Consider the following 8,821-nt stretch of genomic DNA (forward strand, 5'->3'; position numbering starts at 1 on the left):
GAACAAGAAAAGAGGAGGGACAGTGGCTTAGTGAAAAAGCTTCTACTTTGGATGCAGATGGTCCCAGGTTCAATCCCTGGCATCTCCAGTGAAAAGGGTCAAGAAGCAAGTAATGTGAAAGCTCATTGACAGAGACTCTGGAGAGCAGTTGATAGTCTGAGTAGACAGTACTGACATTGGCCGATCAATGGTCTAATTCAGTATAAGGCAACTTCACATGTATTCATGGGGAAAAGGTTTCAGAAATCAATCACACAAGTAAAACTCAGTAAAACTTGTGTCTTACTGTGATGGATTGTCAAGAGTTAATGCCTCACAGAGTCTGAGAACCTTTGAGTGACAGCTTGTTCAAAACAGCATCAGTTAAGAAATGACAGTTGAGAACTGACTGAGGACTGAAAAGGAGACAAAACCGTGAATGGATCAACAAGCTGAAAAGGAAAATTGCTTCTAATTAAAAGAAGTGATCCCTGCCCAGTGAAAAGGGAGCTAGCTCTTTAAAAAAAGAGGGATCCCTGGTATTTTATTTATTTACTTATATTTTGACTTTTATCCCATCACTTCCCAAAAAAACGGCTCATGGTAGATCACAGGTAATAATTCCCCAATAAAACCCTCATTAAAACCTCATTTAAAAACCCTGACATTCTCAACAAGAATTTGCAGTGGCAAAAACCCTTATCCCACCCTCCAGATGGTGGATGCTGCCTCAGGAGGCAAGGGCAAAACAGACAATTACTGTTATTCATAGCAGCCAACGAGTGCTCAAAAACACACAGGGCCAGGTTATTATGAAAATAACTCCACATTCAAAGGTTGACGGCTCAGATCCACAGTTGACGGCTCAGATTTGCCTTTGAATCACACAATCACATGACTCCAGATTTCCAGAAAATGCCAAATGATTCCTAAATGTCCCAGAGTTAGCCCTTTTCACCCAACTCATTTGAAGACTAGGGTTATTGTTAGACTTGGTCAAAGCAAGTGTGAGCCACTGCCTGTCAAGAAAGGGTTAACTGTTTGTTCACATTTGTTATTGCTAGTGGGACAGACAGAGCGTCTGAAGCACCACAAGCTAAGTTTAGCTATTGTATGACCTTATACTCTATCAAGAGATTCCTTAATAAGTTGAAGTTGGTCCTTAAATCTAAAAAACGTCCCTTGAAAAAGCTGTAAGGCAAAACGTGGCGGGACTTGTGTGAAATAAGAATAAAAGAATTACTGAAGAGAGACAACTCTATATAAGTCCAATTTTGGTATTTTATTGCCATATTGGTTTCCCAGTGTGTCTGTATTTTTCTATATTTGTTTCTTCACTGGGACCCACCCCTCCCAGTTCATTATATTTACCTATAGAGGGCAGACAGTGGCAAGAAAACATTTTTGTCCTTATGTGCCCTTTAAAGTTCTTTCACAAGCTTATTTTCATGATAAAGCATGGAAAAACAATGCCCTGGCTTTGTTCATCCTTGTTTACATTTTCCAAAACTAAAGTTTGGAACTAGATGAGCAGCAAGCATGTGCGCCCACGTCTCTTGCATCATAATGCAGTCCTAACATCACTGTTCTAAAGGTTATGGAAAAGTTGAGAGGAAGAAATTGCAGGATGTAAGAACCAGTTTCTGAGTGAGGAAAATTCTTCATTAGACTGTAAATTGTTGCATTGCTTTTTGGGTCGCCCTGAGCAGCCTTGTGTGGAAATCCTCCATGCCAGGGAAAAGAATCATGTGATAGATACCCACAAACCAAATTTTTCTAGCTTCCTCCTGGGATAATGGCAAATTATAACTCATGTAGACCAGTTTGTGTGCAAATTCTTGTATTTTAATGCCTCATGAAGATACATGCCAATCCACAATGGATGAGACAGTATGTATATCAGGAAAGGACGGAGAGGGAGAAGGGGATAGGAAGAAGGGTGGTGGGAGAGTGGATTTTTTATGGAGCTAAAGGAGTGACTGACATTGAAAGCAAATGCATAAATTGATCCCTAGCAATATGTATTCTGAGCATCTGTGAGTTTAAGTAGCAAGATCAGGGGGGGACCACTTTATGAGGAATTACTATCAAGTATAATACCATGGGATTACCATCACCATCCTGAACCATGGTTCAAAGTGGCACTCTAGGATTCACCAGAAACTCCATGATAAAACCATAGACATCACTTTAGGCTTTGCCACAGAAAGAATATTCTTTAAATGCCAGTGCAGACCCTAGTGAATCATTCCTTTAGCTCTATGTTTTTGCAAGTGACTGTAGGCTGAGGGGCCCTATGACTGACATTTCTGGCTGCACACATACTGATGACCTACAAGTTACGGTAGTTTTTTCCAGAGAGTTTTTTCCAGAGAGTTTTTTCCAGAGTGGCTCCCTCGTGTCATTTCAGGTTAAGTAAACAGGAGTTCGACAAGGCTGTATACTGTCGCCTTGCCTATTTAACTTGTATGCAGAGCACATAATGAGAAAGCCGGGCTTACATGAGTCACAAATTGGGATCAAGATTGCCGGGAGAAATATCAACCACCTCAAATATGCAGATGATACCACTCTAATGGCAGAAAGTGAAGAGGAACTTCATGGGGTCGCGATGGATCAGACATGACTTCGCACCTAACAACAACAACAAACAGCTTAACCCCCCCATGTACGATGGGCCTGATCCACACTGAGCCCCCACATATGGACATAGAATTCCCAACACACATCTGGTGGATTGGAACTGTACATTGTGTAGTTAGGTTCGAAGGTGGATAATTTACATTTCTTCCATCTGTAACAAGAGGTTTGTGTACTAAGAAGAAGAGAACAATTTCAGAGCCCACCCTCCTCAGAGTCTATCTCCAAAATGTCCAGGTATTTCTCATTCTGGAGCTGGCAGTCCTAAGTGCAAATCTGGACCTAATCATCACATTTCGGCAATGCTCTAGGATTCTGCCAAAACTCTAAGGAAACAATAGAATTGTAATGGACATTGCCCCAACATGTCCCAACATGATGACATCACTTCCAGGGTCACTCCAAAAGAGATGTCGTAGTGTTGAAGGAATACCAATTAACATGACCCACCCCCCAAAAGCTCCTGCCAGATGCCACACTGGGCTGGCAAACCAGTCACTAAGGGGCCATGCAGCTCCAGCTATACTAGCAGCCAGTTTTGTCTCACTCATTACCCTCCATCCTGAAAATTGACAGCAATGCAGAAGGAGGCAGCTGGGATCATCATTACTGCTGATGCCCCCAAGGTAAATGGCCCCTGATCTCCTGGAAGAATCACAAAAGATTGGCTCTGATGGTTCCTGGCCACAAGGCACCTCCTAACACAGCAGCTCATGGAGGAATTTCTCAGTAAATTAAAGGGCCAGCCCATCCTTTGTTTGTCTGATGCTTGTTGAACCTGAGGACTTACCGGCAAAGAATCTTGTCTTGCCATGGCTCCCTTCACCCACTTCCTATTAGGAATGTGAGAAGTTACATATATCAGAACTGTCACCTAATACAAAGGGACAATATGTATGCATGGAAGGGAGCACTGTGGACTCCAGGCCCACCAGATGAGCTTAACAAGCTTGGTGAACAGGAGACCATTGGAAGAGTCAAGATTACTGGCACTTCTATATGGACTATATAAGCAGGTAGTCTTTATGATGTCTACTAGTTTAGGTGAACAATGGGAGACTGATATATTCATTGTAGTTCTGTTATTTCTATTTTTATTTCAAATAAATAAACAAAAATTAAAGCACTGCAACTTTGGCGTGCTAAATAGTTGAGAGAAGGAACACAGCTGTGGTTTGTGGTCACTGAGACATAGCGTAACTAGCACTCCAGCTACAACCAACTGGCCACAGCAGTACAGCAACATACGTTCCTGCAGCTGAGAATGGGTGCAGCTGTTCATCGGGAGCCAGATTTTAAAACAAGGTGTTGGAAGAATTTGTTGATTGAACAGAATGCTAAGATGAAAGAAGCACAAGGAAACCACACAAATGCCCTGCTGCCAAGCCAAGTTCACCCATTATGCAAGCTGAAAAAATAAACTCAAGAGGTGGATTTCCCGGTATGTCAGTCACCCCTCTGCCTTGCCAGTCTTTCTTTGTGCAAAAAAGCCATCAGACTGAGGAATTCAGCCATACAGGTATCCTCTTAGAAGAAGCTTCCTCAATGGGTCCTCAAGGCAGAGAAACTGTTTGCAGAAGACAAAGTTGGGAGAGGTCTAGGGCAGCTTGGCCAAGGAGAACTGTCTGAAAGAAGATAAACTGTTGAGAAAGTTAGGATTCTGATACAAATGATGAACTACAGGGAATGAGTAGACAATGGAGGTGGACAATCTGCTTGGATAATCAGAGACAGGATCTCTGGAATACAGACTCAGGAGACAATGGATAGATAGAGAAGACAGCAGGAAGCAAAAGGGAGGATCTCACTAGTTGATGCAGGAATCAGAGAGAGCAAATTCAGTTCAAAATATTGAAAGGGATGAGGCCTCTAAGCAACTTCAAAAAGGCTACCTTGCTGAGTTTCTTTCAAATATGATGCATTTTGTCAATTACATAGAAAAGTTATTCATATTACTACTTTCTTCATGAAAGACAGTTTAGCAGTTGACAAAAATGAGGACACTTCCATGTCAGCTAACAAAGAGAAGAAAAAGCTGAAGTGGGCAGCCCTGTTTTAGTTGTTGTAAGGATTCTAGGTAGAAAACAGGAAAAAAAACATTTAACAAAAATCCAAGACATGTTTGTTTGATGAGGAATGCTTAATCAGGAAGTGCTGAATGAACACACTGCACTTTAGGGATATACCCATTAGTATAAACCAGTACAACTGGGGCCCACAAATATTTTTTATGAATTATTTTCTTTTTTTCACACTATAACAGTCTATATATGGACTTTGGGAATGGGCTATTGAAGTACTACAATAATTAAAGGTAAAGGTAAAGGTATCCCCTGTGCAAGCACTGAGTCATGTCTGACCCTTGGGGTGACGCCCTCTAGCGTTTTCATGGCAGACTCAATACGGGGTGGTTTGCCAGTGCCTTCCCCAGTCATTACCGCTTACCTAATTAGGAGACTTTAAATATATATTTTTGTGATGCAGATTTTCATTTATTGTGGTGATAAAGAATCATACAAGGAAATCCTGAGGAAACATTTTTTAAAAATACCTCAATAGTAGCAAATCCAGCTTGTACATATGTATGCAGTTCCAGGGACAGGAAGAACAGAAGCACGCATCTTCTGAATGTGCTTGATAGCAACGCTAATGAGAAAAGGGGTGGGGGAAGACAAGATCTTCGTTGGAATGGAACAAGTATCTTAACCTTTCATCTATGCCTGTTGCTGCTGTAAAAAAACAGCATACTCAGACTATTGGAACAAGTGTCCACAAAAGCTTATACTCAGAACTAAATTTAGAAGTCCTACTGGGCTCAAACTTTGTTATATGGCTCCAGACCAACATGGCTACCCACCTGGCAGAAAACAATGTTTACGTAGCACACACAGGACTGTAGGATGTATCATCAAGTCACACTCACAACCACCTCAAGGCACCCCCCTTCCACGGAGTTTCCAGGCAGGAGATGAGCAGAGGTGGTTTGCCAATTGTCTTCTGTGTCGCAACCCTTGAATTTCTTGGAGGTCTCCCATCCAAGTACTGACCCTGCTTAGCTCGAGTCCTGACAAGCTCTGGCCAAACTCGACAAATCAGGATGCTCTTCTAGGATAGTGATGTATGCTTGGGATCAGTTGCCACAAAAAGGAGGGAATGGGCCCCGGGATTAAAGTCTGAGATTGTTTGTCCTGGGCACCACTGGCGTGTGGTGTCCAATTTTATGAGAAATCACTATCTCATTCTAGCCTGTTTCACAGGACTGCCATGAGGATAAAATAGGGGGACTCCTTGAGCTCCTTGGAAAGAGGGAAGAATATAATTATGAGGTAAAAAAAAAAACAAATCCACACAACATAAAGAAAATTAGCATATTTGTGCTAACTTTAAGTCAGATGATTTGGTTTCATAAGACTTTTGAGCTGGGTCTGGGTGCTGAGAGTAGGGCCCTGAGGAAATCTTTGTCTGAGGCCCTGTGATGTTTATCTGCGGCTCTGCAGCTTCTCTGCTGTACTGAGTCTGTTTGTTTCCTCCGGATCTTGGTGGAGCATGTGGTAATACTTCCCTTTTGAAGGCCCTGTGTCAAAACCTTAAAGTAGAAACTTTAAGGTAATGTGTTCACAGATCAGAAAATTCTTCCATACACTGGCATTCTTGACGAATCAAAATCACACCCAGATTAACACATCAGTAAATAGGGCCAAGTGTCTTTATTAATCACTCACAGCTAATACAAGCAGACAAAACTTTGGCTTCACAATACCATCCTAAACAGAGTTACACCCTTTTACTACCTGTTTGCATGTCACACCTAATCCAGTCACAGGTATGGTTGGATTAGGTGTGATACACAGGTAGGCAGTAGACTTGGAGAAATCAGTATTGGTATTGAGACAGGAAACCTAGGTCTCAATTCCATCCAAGAGGGTGCATCATAGAATCATAGAGCTGGAGGGGATTTCCAGGGTCATCTAGTTCAACCCTCTGCACAAGGCAGGAACTCACAACCACCTGCCCGCAGTCACCCCAATTTCATGCCAATTTCAATTGTCTTGAGCTTCTTATCAATTGCCATTCATCAGTCTCTCGTTCTAATTTCCCTTTGAAATTCCATTTAATGAGAACCTCTACTTTTGAATGTCCTGGAAGGTTAAAATCTTCCTTCATAGATTTTTTTTTAACATGGTGGTTTCTAATGTCAGACCTATGTCCACTTATTCTTTGTTATAGGAACTGGTCTGTTTGGCCAGTGTAGAGGGTGGAGGGGCATTGCTGACATGTGAGGGCATAGATCACTAGAGGATAAGCAGGGGTCTGAACCTTAGACGGTATGGCTTAAACCTTACGGTATGGTTAATGTTGCTGAGTTTACTGATGGTGTTGCTAGGATCTATATGAGAGCAAAGTTTGCATCTTGATTTGTTGCAGGACTTGGTACCAGAACCCATGTTGCTATTAACTAGTTTATCATTGTGGGTGAGCAGGCTTTAGGTTCACAGGCTGCCTGTAAGCAAGAAAAAATTGGCCCTCAGTACCTGTGTGAGGGAAGGGCATTACCCAGCATGGATTTTCGGTTGTTAATAACAGGATGGCACTATCAGTCATAGGTATCTGATGCATCTTTCCACTTGCTTTTTGTAAGCGGATGAAACTGGCTTAGGGTCAAACAAAACTGGGCAAGAAAAAGATTAATTCTCTCACAGAAATAATGTAATACCTCTCTTTATTCAGATTCACACTAGGTAACAAGGAACATGTAGGGGTGCCTGTGGGGTGGAATGTAATCAAATCATTTGCTATTAACTTACTGCTACATGCCCAAAGCACTTGGGGGAGGGGGGTGATAAAAAAAAATCCTATAAGTGACCAGCACACCAGTTAGGCTGTATCATACAAGAGCCCCCCAAAAGATAAGGCACTAGTAAACAAAAATGAAATCAAAAACTTCCTACAAAGCCTGAGTGACTGGAGAGAAGAAATCCTGAGCAGACAGGTCTGTCCTTAGCTGTATGAGAACCAGAAGTGAAACAATGAAAGGACAGTCTCTTAAATGACAACAATCATAGAGACCATGGACTTTCGGAACAAGGCCAAAGCCAAAGACAAGAGACAGATGGGTCACACAATGCACAACACAAATGGCAACAGAATCCTGTTAAAAGAAGAAATGATTCAATCAAAGGTGTGGAGGGCCATCTCCTAAAAGTAATGAATGGGCAAAGCAATCAACAATAAAAGACAGAACAACTCCCAGCCTCAGGCTGAGCACAAATACTATTAAGTCAGCAAGCCTTATCAGTGACAGGTTCATCCCCAAATGTTAAGGTGATTAATCATTGGGAAATGGAATGGAATGGTATAGCCCAAACTCCTCAATTCTTAGAAGCTAAACTGGATGGATACTTGGAAGGGAGACCACCAAGGAAGACTCTCCAGAGGAAGGGCTGTGGTATGTAGCCTGCTTGGTATGTAGAAGCTCCCAGGTTCAGTCACTGGTATTTGTATTTATTTATTGATTGATTGATTTGATTTGATTTCTATACCGCCCTTCCATATGGCTCAGGGCGGTTTACATATAATGTCATAGGGGATACATGGAACGAGTCAACATACAACATAGTCAATATACAACAATAACAACCCAAAAGAGGTTCTAAACAACAACTTCAGTGATCCCAACAATAACAACATAACAAGCTAAACTCCCTAGAGAGGTCAGGCTGCTTCAGGCCATGGAGGGGATGTCAGAGGTGGGAGGGACCTGTGGTCGGTCTCAGGCAAATACCTGGTGGAGGAGCTCCCTTTTGCAGGCCCTGCAGAACTGTGGGAGTTCAGGCAGGCCCTGATCTTTCCTGTTATGAAAGAACCAGGCAGTCGATGATATGAAAGACAATGGCAAATCACCTCTGCTTCTCATTTGCCTTGCTGGGATCACCATCCATTGCAACCTGACAAGCACACACATTTAATTGTAGTAGTATTTCACTCATTGGCACTTTCTCAATCTATAACTGCAGTTTCCGTTCAAACATTATTTGGAAAGGTTTTTTGAAACTCATCAATAAAAGATGGATGCCTCCCCAAAACTAATAATAAATCCCCAACCTGGATGTAAAAGCTGTCTTTGCTACCCGGACTCTGAGCAGCATTTTCTTTAGGTTTTTTGCCCTGCAAACCCTGATGGGTTTTTTTCCCCACTTCCACA

This window comes from Paroedura picta, chromosome 10 (assembly GCF_049243985.1).
Source record: "Paroedura picta isolate Pp20150507F chromosome 10, Ppicta_v3.0, whole genome shotgun sequence".
In the NCBI taxonomy this organism is placed as follows: Eukaryota; Metazoa; Chordata; class Lepidosauria; order Squamata; family Gekkonidae; genus Paroedura; species Paroedura picta.